The 12,067-nt window shown below is 41.2% G+C and overlaps 1 protein-coding gene across 1 annotated transcript in view; it reads left to right on the top strand.

Moving 5' to 3' along the window:
• The window catches only part of CCSER1 (coiled-coil serine rich protein 1), a 1,237,581-nt gene that overhangs the window by 23,092 nt on the left and 1,202,422 nt on the right, over positions 1-12,067 (top strand).

Here is a 12,067-nt window from a genome sequence, read left to right as displayed (position 1 = left end):
CAGTTTGTCTTATTGTCTTTCCTAGATTTTGGAAATCTATCTGTACTTCATGGATACCATTTCTGTTGAGGTCATTGGTCCCCAGATGGATGATAACACTGATATCAAAGTTCCTACTTTCTTCTTCAATGACTTGGACTATCTGGTTTGCATTTCTACTAGCTGAATATCCTGGAAGGCATTTAACTGTTGTATCACCATCAAAATATGCTCCCAAATTTGTTCCTCTAATGATTGAGTCTCCTAGCAGAAGCAACCTTTTTTTTATGACATTTGTTTCTCTTGAAAGGCTTCTGGGTGCATTTGACTTTTAGAAATCACTTCAAAATCTATTGCTGAGGTTTCTTCATTGTTTAATGCAGAATAAACATTGTAGGGGTAACAGTGGGGAGAGTGGGTGTCTCTTCATCACAGGCCTTATTCTGCCAGAGCCCACTGTTTTCCAATTGTTCCTGGGTTTTGGAATCCTGGATGTCCGACATCTCTGTGGGAGTGGGGGTTAATGCACAGGATGCCTCAAAGTTGGGGAAGGTGAGTGTCTGTTTGTCACATGTCTTGTTCTACCAGAGCCCACTATAAACCATTTTTTCCTGGGTTTATGAAACCTCTGTGGGAGATGGAAGAGAGATACTGGATGGTTCAAGGAAGGGGAGTTTAATTGAAACCTGGACTATTCCTCCCTTCGATGAATCGGCTCCATTTTAATTGCAGACAGCTGAAGGCAAAAGGGACAACCTTTGATTCTCCAGATGATAGGGCCAGCTAGTTTGCTCATTGCTTCCTTCTTGTTCTATGTATGTGAAGCATATTAGAGTGGAAACAGTCAAAGACCCATAGGTATAGCAGTTTAACAATTCTAATCTGAAGGAGAAGGCGGACAGTGAGGACTGAACTTGAAATAGATCAACAGTAGGTTTACAGAAAAAATGCACAACACATCATCTCTGTAAAATATATAACATCTTATGTAGCATTTCAGTAACTTGCACAACACCTCAGCAAAACATGCGCAAAATCTCATCAAAGCAATATGTTGTAATAGCACATTCAGGCATTAATATATAGTGCCAGGCAGTTTATAGAAGTCAGGTTAATTCTAATGCATGTAGGGGGGGGCGCTTCAGACTGCTTTCCATGGTGGAGGCAGTTATGGGATTGGCATTAAAGGCCTGCATATGGCTTAGCTCTTCTGGGAGAGAGTTCCATTGAGCAGATGCCCCCGAGAACATTTGTAAACCAGATTCTGTTCTTTTGCTTTCTTTTGTCGCTAGTGTTATGGAGACATTAAGTGAGGAACCTAGAGGTCTGGAGGGCTTATAGGACAGCCTATCTTTCAGATAACTAGGTCTGTTTCCTCTTAGGACCTTGTAAATCAGTCAGGGTTTGGAATTTGATTCAGTAGGAGAACGGTAGCCAGCACAGTGTTTGTAGGACAGGTGTGATATGGTTATGTGGCTTGTATCCTTCTATTAATTGTGCAGTGGAATTTTGTATTATCTGGGTTTGTGAAGGGCCTTATCTGTTAATCCATTATACAGAGTGTTGCAGTAATCCAACCTTGTGGTTACTGTATTATGGAAAACTGTGACTAGGTTCTTTGTCATGATGGGAGGATGGAGTCTTCATTATGGGGGTCATTTTCAAAGGAGTTACGCATGTAAATGTGACATACTATCGTAGCAATTTTCAAAAGCTATTTACTCGAGTAAAGTGCACTTACTTGAGTAAATCCTATGGACAATTCAATGGCATATATTGTAGCAATTTTGAAAAGCCCACTTACTTGAGTAAAGTGTATTTACTCGAGCAAAAACCAGTTTTGCTCGAGTAAATGCTTTTTAAAATCTACCCCAATGTATGTAATTGAAAGAGGCAATTTTTTAACATTGCTTTGATTTGTAGGAGCATGGTTAGTTCTGACTCTAGCAAGCTCCAAGGCTTTTAACTTGTATTTTTAGTGGGAACTCAAAGATTCCAAATGGGATTTCTAAATTCGGGATCTGTTGATTTGTGTTTTGTATCCAGAGAATCTCTGTTGGGATTCAGATGGAGTTTGTTTTTTTTAGCCTGTTCTGGGATGGCTGTGAGTCAGGTAACTTTTTTTTATTGCTGTTGATGGGTCCGGGTTCATTGTGTTACACACTCCTTGTTCAGGGAACAGTGTTCGAGGGGTAGCACAGGATAGCAGGATGGGACATAGGGCATTCTTCTCCCTAGCTAGCTCCCTGCCCCATAGTTTGGGTAGGAATCCAGTGCAGAGGCAATACATGGGAAGTCTGAGAACAGGCTGAATCAGGCAAGGCAATGAACAGTCTGGGTTAGGTAAAACTGTGGACAGGATGAACCAGACAAGGCTGTGGACAGGCTGAGCTAGGTGAGGCTGTGAGCTGGCTGGATCAGGCAAAGCTGTGGAGTGGCTGGATCCAGCAAAGCTGTATACATGCTGGACCAGGCAAGGTTGTGAGCAAACATAAGACAAGGACAGAAACAGGACGCAACAATACCAGACTAGGACAGGGCAAAACAGAGACAGGACAGGACTGGAACAAGACAGAACAGAGGAAGAACAAGGCAACACAGAACACAGAACGAATATGCCCGAAGGCAACTAAGCATACGGCCCATTGACCACTGGGTAACATAATGAGGCCAGGTGATGCATATAGGGAAAAATAACCCCTGCTATAGTTACACAATGTTAGGTTCCATATTAGGTGCTACCACCCAAGAAAGAGATCTAGGCATCATAATGGATAGCACATTGAAATCGTCGGCTCAGTGTGCTGCAGCAGTCAAAAAAGCAAACAAAATGTTGGGAATTATTAGAAAGGGAATGGTAAATAAAACGGAAAATGTCATAATGCCTCTGTATCACTCCATGGTGAGACCGCACCTTGAATACTGTGTACAATTCTGGTCGCCGCATCTAAAAAAAAGATATAGTTGCGATGGAGAAGGTACAGAGAAGGGCGACCAAAATGATAAAGGGGATGGAACAGCTCCCCTATGAGGAAAGACTAAAGAGGTAAGGACTTTTCAGCTTGGAGAAGAGACGGCTGAGGGGGGATATGATAGAGGTGTTTAAAATCATGAGAATGGGTAAATGTGAATCAGTTATTTACTCTTTTGGTTAATAGAAGGACTAGGGGACACTCCATGAAGTTAGCATGTGGCCATTTAAAACTTATCAGAGAAAGTTCTTTTTCACTCAACGCACAATTAAACTCTGGAATTTGTTGCCAGGGGATGTGGTTTGTTCAGTTAGTGTAGCTGGGTTTAAAAAAGGATTGGATAAGTTCTTGGAGGAGAAGTCCATTACCTACTATTAATTAAGTTGACTTAGAAAATAGCCACTGCTATTACTAGCGACAGTAGAATGGGATAGACTTAGTTTTTGGGAACTTGCCAGGTTCTTATGGCCTAGATTGGCCACTGTTGGAGACAGGATGCTGGGCTTGATGGACCCTTGGTCTGACCCAGTATGGCATGTTCTTATGTTCTTAAGTCAGACAAGGCAAAGAGCAAGAAGGCCAGTGGTCACAGGGCAAAGCAAGGCAAAGAGCGAGAAGGCTGGATGGCTACAAAGCAAGGTAAGGTGAGGAGCGAGGAGGATGGATGGCCACAAGGCAATTCTAGGAGCAGAAGGCCTGATCGCCCAAGGCAAAGCTAGGAGCAGATGTCCAGAAGGAAACAAGACAGGACTAAGAGCAGAAGGCCAAAATGCATGGCTATAGGAGAAAGACAGAGACCAGGACAAGGAGCCAAAGGTAACTATGAATTGACAAGGTGGCTATGGCAGTGTTAGATTACATAGGGCAGAGGCTTGGGTGTGGTGAGAGCAGTGAGGAGAAGCTTGGTCAGCCTGGAGAATATGCTCGCTGACGTCCCCTGGTGGAGGGGAGGCTGCAAGCAGGTTGAGTCATGAGACCAGTGAAGAGATGGTTACATCAGTTCTGAGTGGGTCTCACCAGAGGCCTCTGCTGGTAGGGAGGCATCATAGGGTACAGTGAGGCTGCATAACAGCTGAAATCTTAACACATTAATAGCTAGAGCTGGACATTGTCTGCGTAGATGCAGGCTTTTATATCAAATATTCAGATCTGGTATGCTAGTGGGCTAAGATATATATATTGAAAAGCAGTGGTGATAATATGGAGCCAACAGTCCCCACAGATGAAAGCTCCAGGTGCTGATGAGTGGCCAGTGAAATGTACAGATTGTTGTCTGTCAGACAAAAAGTTTAGGACCTTGCCACTGAGACTAGCCTCTGCTAACCATGGTAACATGATACTGTGAACTATAGTATCAATAACTGCTGCAAAGTTCAGCAGCATTAGTATCGTGGCCTGCTTCTATTGTGATATCTGAGGAGATCAAGAAGCCACTGTCTATTCCATAGCCTTGTTTACTATTTAAAAGCTGGATTTTCCTTCACTTTTCCACAACTAACATCCTCTATGCTTAAAATACACTCTGTTAAATTCTGATATTGTGTTTGCCCCCATCACTTCTGCTGGGAGGCTGTTCCATGTGTCTACAACCCTGCCATAAAAATACATTTTCTGATATTATGCCTGACTGTTCGCCTATGGACCCTCATGATTCTTTTCTAGAGATTGTTACTGAAAAGATTTGCTTCTTGGGCCTTATTTGTACCTTTTATTTGAATGCCTCTATTGTCTCGCCATATCTCCTCACTGCTAGGGTGTCTTAAGTCTCACCTCGAAAAGCTTTTGGTGCAGACTCCATACCATTATAGGTTGTCTCTCTTTGGACTGCCTCTGTTCTCTCTCTGTCTTTTTGGAGGTGCGACCTTCAGCATTGGATACAATGTACACAGTGCATGATCTGGAGCATGTAGCACTGGGGTTCTTGTCCCTTGAGGCAATTAATTATTTTTAAGGCCATTTGTTGGCAGAAACAATATACTTTTAAGTCCACGTCTCCTACCATTGAAAATGCCAGATGAGTGCTTGTTGTTTCCAAGGACCTTTTTCTTTACACAGAGATAGACAGGTTGCAATTATTTACTGATGAATGAACAGGCTGTTTACGTCCCATAAATACTGGTTAGCAATAAGCAGCACTTGAAGTCCGTTCTATATTAAAGGGGCACAGACTAATTACAGTCTTGGTCAGTTTTTGCAGCCCTGGCTGTAAATCAATAGGAGTATTCCCATCTATTTCCAGCCCAAGTAGGGTTTGGTTTAGGAGGCAATTTTCAAACTCTCCCCATTAGGGTAAAGACTGCAAATGCATTTTACCTGGATGTGAGCCTATGTGTCTACCTTTGCTTTGAAACTTGCCACAGGCACAAATGACCCACGGACATTTGCACCTGCTTTTTATGTGGGTAGAATTTTGTTGGTAAAGCCTACACTTAAGGGTAAATGTTACAACCCCGGCGTGCGTAAATCTTGGGGTTTACGCCCATGGCCGGACCTTACGCGCCCCGGGCCAATTTTCAAACGGGCCCGGCCACGTACATAAACCCCGGTACACGATTAAGTACTGGGGCCTGAAAAGGGGACGGTTTGGGGGGTGGAGAGGGGCGGGGCTGGAGATGCCGATACAGCGGCCATTTGCCTCTGTGCTGGGGGGGCGCACGTCGGCAGTTGGCCTGCGCGCGCAAGTTGCTTCTGCTCCGGAGGAGCAGCATCTTAAACAACAACAAAAAAAAGGTAAGGCAGATTAGGTTTAGGGGGTGGAGAGGAGAGGGGAAGGGAGGCAAGGGGAAGGGAAGCTAGGGTAGGGGGTAGGGAAGTTCCCTCCCAGTCCACTCCACTCCTTAATAGGCCAATGTCCAGTTTTACTGATGTCAGCAGGTCCATCTTAGTTGCTTTTCCTTGTTAGCAAGAATTGGGATATTTCCTACACTCCTATCCCATGACTCTGTAGTTTCCTATGGAGTCTCTCATGGGTCACTCTGACAAATGCATTCTTAAAATCCAATATACTACATCAATCAGTGTACCTTTATCTACATGTTTATTTTCATCTCGAAAAAAATCTAAAAATTAGTAAAACAAGACTTTTCCTTGTCTGTCTTTATGGCTGGTGATTCTATTTTTTAGAACAATTTCTACCATTTTGCTCAGCACTGATGTCAGGCTCACCGGTCTATAGTTTCCTGGATCTGCCCTGGAGCCCTTTTTATAAAAAAATCAGTGTCACATTGGCCACTTTCCAGTCTTCAGGAATAGTGGCTTTTTTAAATGAGAGGTTGCAGACAACTAGTAACAGATAAGCAATTTCAGGTTTTAGTTCTTTTAAAACTCTGGGCGCAATCAATCTAGTCCTGGTGATTTATTACTCTTCAGTTGTCAATCTGATCTATTTCATCCTTCATTGTCACAGATATTTGTTTTAGTTTCTCAGCATCTCCACCATTAAAGAATGTTTCAGGTGTGGATATGTTTTCAACACCCTCCTCCATAAAGACAGAGGCAAAGAATTCATTCAGTTTTTCTGCTGTTTCTTTGCTTCCCTGGGCACTCCTTTTGCTACTCAGTCATCTAGTGGCCCAACTGACTCTCTCATAGTGTATTTGCCTTGAATGTACTTGAAAAACCTTTTGCAAATTATTAGTTTTTGCCTCCTTGGCAAGTTTTTTGTCAAAGTTTCTCTTGGCCTGTCTAATTACTGTTTTACTTGTAACTTGACAGTGCTTATGTGCTTGTTTATTTTCATCATTTAGGTATGCTTTCCATTTTTTGATTGATGCACTTTTAGCTTTAACCAATGCAATATAAATCCACCCAAACGAAGGATGAATATCATAAATAATTACAAATTATTAATATTGTAAAGACCATCAAATGAGGACGCATTAAATACTCATAACTGAGTCAATATAGTCTAAAAAGACTGCGTCTGAAATTATAATCATCGGCCTCATATCCAGCCAAAGGAAAGAAGAACTTGTTTTTTTATCTTTTTATGTAGTTTTTTTTATATATGCGGTTAAAACCAATTAACTTATAAAGCAAAGCTGGACCGGATAACGATGCCAATTAAGATGCAGTAGATGCCATTCCGAGCGCTGATACAGTGTCGGGCAGGCTGCACGATCGAAAGAAACTGGCTTTAGCATTAGTAGCACTGTTGGAATAGGCTCTCCCTTCCCCAGAATGTTCCCCCAGTTCCTAAAAAAATATAAAACCCTTTTCCCTGCACCACGGTTTCATCTATGCATTGAGACTCTGGAGCTCACCCTGCGTTTGGGGTTCTTCCAAGGGGGGGAGGGGGGCATTCCTGAGAATACAACCCTGAAGGTTCTGGATTTCAGTTTCCTAAAGAGAACCTAAATTTAGCCTCTAGAACCTCCTTCCTGCACCATTAGTATCCACATGTACCACAATAGTTGGATCTTCCTCGAAACTCTCTAAAATCTTATGTAGGTGGTGCTACCTTTGCACGGGCAGGGAAGTTACCAAGCAATACTCATGCTCACCAGCCACCCAGCTATCTACATTGTTATTGACTGAATCACCAACTATAATGGCTATCCTAACCTTTCCATCCTGGGCACATGCCCCTGGAGACACATCCTCGGTGTGAGAGGATGAAGCATCACCTGGAGAGCAGGCCCTAGTTACAGGATCACTTTTTGCCACACCATTGTAATGGTCTCCTTACAGTTGACTGCTCTTCTCCAAAGAAGCACAAGGGCTCCTTGACTGGAGCTGAGACCACTGTACTATGTCCCTGAAGGTCTCCTTTAGATATCTGTCTGTCTGCCTCCACTCCTCTAGGTCTGCCACTCTAACTTCCAGAGATCGGATTCATTCTCTGAGAGTCGGGAGCTCTTTGCACTGGGCGCACATTTACAGCCTCTCACCAAAAGATAATCATTACATACGGCATGGTGCAAAAGACTGGATAGCTCACAACTCGCTTTTGGACTTTGGTCCACCTCTTAATTTTTTTGAGTTGCTAAAGTTTTAAAAGCTGATTAAGGAGAAGACATGTCTCTCAATTTATGGGTATTTAAATTATTATTTGGTACAGCATGCTGCTGCTAGAATAATCTGTGGGGTTGGATATTTTGATCATATTTCTCCAGTTATTCTCTCCTTATATTGGTTGCCTGTAGGGTGGAGGAATCAGTTTTGGATTGTAGTTATTTGACACAAACTTTTATATGCTGAGATGGGATGTATGTTGGCACTCCTTCTAAACTGGTATGTTCCAGCCCGAAATTTGAGGTTGGCTGCTTCACATTTATTATATGTACCAGAAGTTAAATTATAAAGTTTACAGTCTTCCAGAAAATGAGCTTTTTTTTTTTTTCAGTTTGTTTATGGAATGATCTTCCTGTTGAAATAAGATCAGAGCGATCTGAAATTATTTCTTAAGATAGTAAAGACTCACTATTTTGAAAAGGTGTTTAAATAGTATTTTATTTGTTGACATATTTTACTGTTTAAAAGATACATTTAATTTGTGAAATTATTATGGATGTATTTTGGGTAATCCTTGCTGGAAGCAAGGATGGAAGTTTGCAGAATATAAAACTGCAAAAATAAGTATGTGGTGTCTTTTAAATCAAAGGGAATGTCTTTGTCTTAAGGCAAAGGGGTCTTATAACTATATTCCTGATAAGGTCTCAACAATGAGTTCTTTATAGACATCGTTGCTTCATTTTTTCTGTTGCTATACCCATTTTTATTTTTTTTTGTGCTCTAGCATTCCTTTGCTCTTGCCACTATCGCTTATGCTGATTTCTAACATTGAGCTCATCAGATAGCCTCATTGCAAAATCCACCTTTTTTTGGGTACAGATCAGTATCCCATCCCCATCATGTACAGCTCCCTTAGATTTCTGAGTTCCAAGTGCACAACTCTCCCCGTTCTGTTTTTGGTTAAGCCCTAGTTGTCAAACTCTGGATCACAGATCTTTATATCATATTCAAAAGCTCAAGCTTTTATATTAAACCCTCTGCAATATCACTTATAAAAACATTGAACTGAACTGGCCTCAAAGCTGTACCCTGATGCATTCCACTGCATTCCACTGCATTCCTTGGGGTGAGCTCCATTTACCATGATCTTCTGTTTATCTCTCAACTAGATTCAAATCCAATAAATTATCTTGTGACCCACCTCTAGGCTGCGCAGGTAATTTATAAATGTCCTGTGTGGAACAGTTTCAGAACCTTACTGATATATAAGGATACCAAATTCAGTGCTTACCCCAATCTAATTCATCAGTCACACGGACAAAGAAGTGTTATGATTAAGTGAGGATAACCTTAATACCTGGATCATTGAGACTTGGCTTTCTACTGATGTGCGTTACAAAATGATACAGATTGAGGAGCATGGACCTGTTATGAAATACATGTAGCGCATAAAAGGTAAACTTGAAGGACAAGTAAAGCTCAAATGTTTTGGTAGCTACTTAGATGTTTATAAAGCTTGCTGGTAAGGCTTGTGGGTGGGGTGGAGTGGTTGTAGTAAGAGTGGGGACATGTATGCTCCTCTACCCAGGATGGTAGAGAACCAGTAAAGATGATTTAAAAATTTGATTTGGAAAAGGAGTTAGACCCTATAAGTAATCAAACTGGGATATATTCTTGATAGTATGGACTTTTATAACTGGGAGGACTGTTGGTCTATATCTGCCATCATCTACTACATTGGCCAGCATTACAGGAGTTTTGCACCTGAATAAATGTGACATATGTGTTTGAAATAATATGCAACTCACTCAACAAAGACAGGTTTCATAACAGCCTGATTATAGAAACAGCACTGTGACAGCATAGGGTAGGCACTTGCACTACACATGCTTTTGACATGCCTTCAAAACCTTTTATACATATATACCTTCCAGTAACTAAACACACAGCACAAATCTGTGTTGCCAGCTCTGTTTGGAGATAAAAACACATACACATAATACTATGATAGTCAGATGAGCAGCATGACTTCTCCACAGCATTATGTATCACTGCTGCATATAGTCATATTTCTAGGGTACAGCCTGTTGCACGTTTTCTATACCTTACCATCATGGCGTTTGGGAGATAAGTGACACGTTTTCTACACCTTGCCATCATGGCGTTTAGTACGGACATTTTCCTAGTATAAAATCTTACCTTAAATAGGTTTATATTAATGGCGTTTTGATTATAAATATCTTAGATAAGCTAAAAGCCAGTACTGGCGTTATATAGAGAATAATTTTACTATTTATTCACACACTGATTAAAATAAAGAAGGAATATAAACAAAAAGGGATTGGAAGGTCGGTAAGCTTATGATTACATTACAAAATTGAAGCAAGGCCGAGGAGGCATGCATTCATATGTATGAAACTTACCTTTTCCATTCCATATTATTTTTTAATTAAAAGATATAAAAATATATAAAAATTGACACACAAAAAATTGTTAGGCATAGGAGGGTGAGATTAACATTGAGATATATGCATCTATTTTATATACATACTTTTCTAATACCGTTGGTTGACCTTAAACAGGTATTGAAGAAGGTAAATACTTGGATGGAACTACATGGGATGATATTAAATCATGAGAAAACAGTTGTTTATGTCGTTAGAAAGGTTAGTTCCCTTAGGGCCTCATTTTCCAAGGAGTTACCGTGTGTGATAATTCCACAAATCACGCTAACAGCAGTTAACGCGATTTGCAAATTTTTAATTTTGTATTCAGGGGGCAGAGCAAATGTAAAGTAGGGAGGATTTATCGTGTGCCGTGAAACAGCTGCACTGTTCCTAATGTGGCCAATAACTACACCTCTTTCATTTACATTACAGCTGGTAAAGGTTTATCATGGAGAGAGAGAGACTTGCTATAGTGCCTCCTCCCTAGACAGGTCTTTGTATCCCTATGGGAGGCCCACCTAGTAACTCGAGGTGAGGGTTAAGTATTAGTGTAGGGGGTTAGGGGCCACTTTCACATTCAACATGAGACGTAAGTAGTTTTGAACATACAGTGGGCACTCAGGTTATGATCAACATTTAAGGTTAAGAACAAATTTTGAGTTGACTGAAATCCTGGTTTTGAGTTATTGAGAGAGAGAGTGAGACGAGTGAGAGATGAGTGAGACGTACAAACAGAACAGTGCTCTCTTGTGAAGATTTGATGACCTTCGGAGTGAGGAAACTTAGCCAAAGATGAGATTTGTGCAATGTTCTCTCAACCTATCTTGATGTTACCCAGGTAGAGAGTCCATATGCAGATATCGTAAAGGAACTGGTGGAGGAGGTGAAATTGTTATTTCTGATAGGCTAGGCACATTTTATAACCTTTTGGTGAGTACACTAGGAAATTACTGGTGTTTCTGGTAATTAATGACCTTATACAACCATTTTTTATTATAGAAATGGTTAGGTAAGGGGTGCTTTTGGGAGGTTCGGAACGCATTATTGGTTTTCCCATTATTTCCTACGGAAAATAGTTTTTGACTTACAGCCAACTTGGGTTACAACCAGCCCTCTGGAACCAATTGAGTTCATAACCCAAGAGCCCACTGTACTTAAATAAAGCAGTCTTGCATCCTCTGGTGCTTGAGGGTGAGTTCTGTAAGTACTGTATATGTGGGAATCCAGTGCACAGTATCGTCAGATATGGAGCTGCCAAAAGATAGAACTGTCCATCTGCATCCTTGTATGTCTTTCTCTCTGTAATTGAATTTGTGTTTCAGTCTTTCTGGGGCCTTGGTACTAAAGGGATTCCCCTATTTTGTATATGTGGCATAAAGAAAACTTTAATGCATCCGTGCCTTTCTGTCTCTGTCTATCTCGGGTACTAGCTTGTGCTTAAGAAGCATTTCAGCCCTGCGGATTCAAAAGATTGCTATGCATGAAGTCCTGAATTTGATGGTAAGTAGTTTTTCATTGCAAAAGTTATTTTATCCTTTAGCAGCAGGGTGTACAGATTTCAGTTAGTGTTAGGCTGCAGGTGTCATGGCAAGCCCTGACTGTCGGGGGGTTAGCTACACCGTGGCGCTCTGTAATATGGGTGTTGCTCCTTATTTCCAGATTGTCGATCAGCTTGGAGTTCATCTGTTGCTGTCTGGAAATGCATTTCTGAACAGC

The sequence above is a fragment of the Rhinatrema bivittatum genome, chromosome 1 (assembly GCF_901001135.1).
Source record: "Rhinatrema bivittatum chromosome 1, aRhiBiv1.1, whole genome shotgun sequence".
Lineage (NCBI taxonomy): Eukaryota > Metazoa > Chordata > Amphibia > Gymnophiona > Rhinatrematidae > Rhinatrema > Rhinatrema bivittatum.
The sequence above is the reverse complement of the archived record's forward strand: the minus strand, read 5'-3'. Positions and strand labels throughout refer to the sequence as shown.